The sequence below is a fragment of the Salvia miltiorrhiza genome, chromosome 2 (assembly GCF_028751815.1).
Source record: "Salvia miltiorrhiza cultivar Shanhuang (shh) chromosome 2, IMPLAD_Smil_shh, whole genome shotgun sequence".
Lineage (NCBI taxonomy): Eukaryota > Viridiplantae > Streptophyta > Magnoliopsida > Lamiales > Lamiaceae > Salvia > Salvia miltiorrhiza.
Window position 1 is genome coordinate 67,491,315 of NC_080388.1, and position 4,801 is coordinate 67,496,115.

At 38.3% G+C, this 4,801-nt stretch overlaps 1 long non-coding RNA gene across 1 annotated transcript; it reads right to left on the reverse strand.

Moving 5' to 3' along the window:
- Positions 1–438: 438 nt before the first annotated feature.
- On the reverse strand, positions 439–3,330 carry LOC131007589 (uncharacterized). Its single transcript, XR_009096175.1, has 4 exons — positions 3,141–3,330; positions 3,009–3,048; positions 1,253–1,328; positions 439–659 (listed from the first exon to the last, which is right to left on the reverse strand). It is a non-coding gene; the product is annotated as an uncharacterized LOC131007589 (long non-coding RNA).
- Between the last annotated feature and the right edge of the window lie 1,471 nt (positions 3,331–4,801).

The following is a 4,801-nucleotide window of genomic DNA, read 5'->3' on the forward strand; positions in this document are numbered from 1 at the left end:
TAGCAATTCATAACTTATAGCATATGGAAAGCATTAAGCAATTCACATAGCATCATTTACTGAAGCGCGCACTTCTTGAAAATTCTAAAACATTTAATAACTTTGAAACTTTTAAATCGTACCTTTTTCTTGCGGCAGTGTGACGGCGAGCTGAGGTTCAAAAATTTTCTTAGAAGTCTAGAGGTACTATTCTAGACTCGATATTTAAAAACTTATGGTTATCAGAAACATGAAAGAAAACTCATGCTCTGATACCATTCTGTCACACCCCAATTCTTGAAGGAATAAACTATAACTGGGGTACGACTAAAATCATATAAATGAACAAGGGAAGAACCTTGTGAAATTCAGATAATAGAATAAAAATGTTGGGCAATGCCCTTTGAATGAAGAAAGATAGAAATCAAATGATACTAATCAATCAACAACATTCAAGCCTTAGGATCACAAGTTCGGTTTCATGCTTCCGATAACCAACGTTAAATAACATAGAGCTAGAAGTTGAGAGTTTAAGCTCGATAAAAACATAATTCAGAATTTAACATAAAAGTCTTAAGTTGGAGAAACAAAAGACAAATAAAAGCTAGTGCAATAGCGGAAGACAAAATACGGAGTTGAACCCTAGCCTCAGCTCTGCCCCGTCATCACCAGCCATTAACCTGAAAACATTTGAAAGTAATTTTGGGCTAAGTACTAATGTACTTAGTGGGCTGCAACTTTTAAAGCATTTCATAATCTGAAGAACAGTTTATCCAATCTTACTGACATGACATAGAAGGTTTTAAAGAGAAATAACTTCTATGCATGTTAAAACATTTTCATATATATATACTTAATTATTTTGCGCGCGTTTGCACACTCCATTCTGTTACTCGCTGTGATCCCGGACCTCTAGCCACCGACGGATCTCTGTCTCCCGCTGACTTGAACTGAGGGCGTAACCCAGCCAAGTATAATAAACCTCGGAAATTAATCCAGACAGGCCTATCATTTCTATGCTCCGGAACACATCCCGTCGAGCACCCTTATAACGCCTCTGGTTAGTGCCCGATGGAGATCAACCCACCGAGTCAGCTAACAAGTGTACACAATTCTCAAACAACGTGTTAGGTCATAAGAGAACCTCAATTGATTAACTGTACGAGCCTTAAACATGGTAGAGTGCACAAAAATATTTTATTGGATAAACAGTTTATATTACACGAATATTTAAGCTCAATAGCTAAATCATACATTTGAAAAATAAGCCCACCTGTCTAGGCAAAGCCTGTCGTTTAACTTTATTTCTGAATCGGAATAGCAGTGCTAATCCTCCTGATGCTCAAAGCCTACAAGAAATCTATTCTCAATAGGTCTCCTTGAATTCTAATCTTAAGTCATGGTGTAGTGCTTAATATTCTATGATTCACTTATCCGGGTTTTCAAAATTTAATGAATAAATAATTGAAAATATTTCTCTTGAGTTAAGAACACCAACAATATTCTTACTCATCTTTTTTAATAATTGGAATTATAAATAAAACCAATTAAATCATAAATATTCTTATTGCAAAATATAATGCAAATCTTATCATGCTTAGCATATAATAAGAAATTTTCTTAAATATGCACATAATAATAATATAATATTATTATGCAAATTAAAATAATTAATCAAACTTAATAAGTCTAATTAATTAAATAGTGTAGTCCATTTTAAATAAAGAAAACTGCACAGCCCAATTAAATAGATTAATAAAGGCCCAACAGATTTAATAAAAACCAGCCCAACTGATAAATAAAATAAAACAAAATTCGGCCCAACACTTGGCCCAACACTCAAAATAAATCGGCCCAACCCCTAACCCAAACCTAAAGCCCAACATCCCATTTCTCCACCTTCCTAATCTTCACGCTGCGCCCCCATCCCAATTCACTCTCTCCCTCTCTATTCTCTCTCTCTCTCTCTCGGACGATCTTGTCCGCCGCGGACGCTCGCCGGAGGAGCAGCGGCGAGATGCCGCGCCATCCTCGGCTCTCACACACACACACGCATAACACAGAAACACACTCACACACACAACATCAACCTCTCCTCTCCCTCTCTCGGCTCCCTGCCACCTCGCGCCGGACGCTCGCCGGAGACGCAGCAGCGACGAGCTGCCGCCACCAGCTTTCTCTCTGACCTCTCTCTCTCTCCTGGGTGACAACGACAACGCCGCCACCTCCCTCGGCTTCTCTCTCTCGACTGCTTGAACTCACGGTTGCTGGAGCTGCCGGAGCAAGCGGCGGTAACCACTACATCTCGGTTGAAAGATCCGCCCACCCCACTCTTCTTTCTTGGGCGAAAACCGCCACCACTGAACTCGCCGGAGGTGCAGCAGCAGTAGGCCGCGCCACCCTCGACTTTCTACACACGCCCAAGCACATGGACGGAGGTAGCACGCAGCCGCCGTCCGCCGACTCTACCTCCCTCCGCTGAACTTTGGCCGACGGCAGCAGCTTCATGCCGCCACCATCGCCGCCCTCTTATCACCCTCGGAACTCTCTCTGTGACTCCCGCCGACGAGCAGCAGCCGGAGCCGCCCGCCGGAGCCCTAACCTCTACCCCGACCAGCTACCGCCCTCATCTCTCATGCTCCATCCTCGGCCGGACAACAACGGCGAAGCCGCCGCCGAGCCCTAGCCTCCCTCTACCTCTCGACTCTACACAACCCTCTCCTTGACTCGACTCAGCAAGAAACACAACACTCACTCAACAAGCTAGAAGCAAGAACTGAGACATGGAGAAACCAAGCTTCAAAAAGTCGTCCTCATCTACTTCTTCTTTTATAAATCATGCTCTCATGTATGAATATATATATATATATATATATATATATAGATTGTATGCTTATGATTATGAATGTCATTTTAATGAAATGCTTGAAATGCGTTGCTGAGTATATATCAAATTGTATATAGCTTTGAACAAGCTTGCAGCTTGAAGTTCGATTTATGAGCAGAGGTAAAAGAAATCAAATGGCTACCTTGTAAGAAATTTCAGTGAGTGTTGATCCTGTTTGTTTGCTGGAAAAGAAGGTTCATAGATATGAATACCATTTAAATGAAGGCTCTTATTCATAGGGAAGAATGTAAAGAAACTGATTTAGAAATCTTACTTGTGTGCTGGATTCTGTACGCCAAAGAGAGAGTCTGAAATGGTGGGAATTGCCAAGAGGAAATGGCTTTGCAGACAAGTCTGAAATGGTGGGTGGAAGGGAATGAGTATTATGGCTAAAGTTTATTTTGGTGGGGGGCAAAGTATGGTGTGAAGTGTGAGTGGGGAGAGTGGAAAGTGTGAGTGGGGAGAGTGGGTGGAAATGGTGGGTAGGTGTAGATAAAAAAAATATCTTCCGGGTTGTATTATGAAAACTGTAATAATCGCTCAGTATTCGCTAAATAAATATCTCGTAAAAAAAAATTATCTCGTGAAAAATACTTGAATGCTAAATTAAATAAATATGGAATGCATATAAATTCAATAATTAAATTTACAAATATTTTTGTAAATCATTTTTGTTGGAATTAAAAATAAATTCTTTTTCTTTATATCCGGCGTGAATCAACTTAATATCTAAGTTTTAAAAAAAATTATTCTAAACTTAGCAAAAAGGAACGGGGTATTACACTAGCTAGCTTGTGCATGAATACACAATCTCATTTTCAGCAAACTTTTAAAAATTTGAGCTTCTAGAGCTTTTGAGCTAGGCTCAGGTATACTCTAAAACTCAATATTGTGTTTCTTTTTATAAGAAATATTACGTAGACCAAATGTATATTTCTTAATGTTGATAAATTTGATTGAAATATAATTTTCCTGTTGGATTAGACTAGAGATACGAGGGGAATTGATAAAACCTTTTCTTCCTATAAAATTAAGAATCATGCTTCTTTTATACATATGCATACATTAATTTTTGACCAAATTCTTGTCTTAAATAATACTACTCCCTTCGTCCCACGAATCTTGACAAGTATTCTTTTTAGGTCGTCCCACGAATCTTGACACATTTCCAAATAAGGTAATAATTATTACATTCTCTCTCATACTTTATCACTTTTATTACTTTATCTCTCATATTTTATCACTTTTATACTTTATTAACTACACACTTAAAACATTAATCTACTGTTGGGATCGGGTCGAAAAACGCAGCGGAAATAATTTTTTTTCGAAATTACAAATGAAATAACTATTATTTCATTCCAACGGCATTAACGACTTCACGTTAATATGATGAACGAGCGAGAATAGAATCTCATACCTTTTCGCTCTCCGGTTGATGTCGGGAATGGAAGCAATCGGTTGCTCGCAGGGATCCAAGCGTATCCCCTCTATCAAGTCCACACTTAGTGTTCGTGTCGAGCGATTAGTTCTTCGCTAGCAGAACTAAGCACTTGTGTTGTAGAGAAAATCAGAGAGAGAGCGAGCAGCCAAAAAAACGAGAGAAAAAGAAATCTGTAGAATCGTTTTTTTAACTCTGTAGAGAAACGATCCAATTAACCCTATAATTAACTGCCTTAATTACAGAATTAATATATTTCTACAGTTACGTCTACTCAATAGACGCGGCGTTCCTTTTTCTCCAATCTGGAGAATACCCGGATATCTTATATCCGGATACAGCTATATATATCCATATATATATATATAATCTGATTTTTATTAGATTTGAAATTAATCTAATTAACTTTATCTCTAACTAAACTAATCCAATTAATTTAATATAGAATCAGACTTGTTAATCTGATTATATTCAATAAAACTAATTTAATTGAA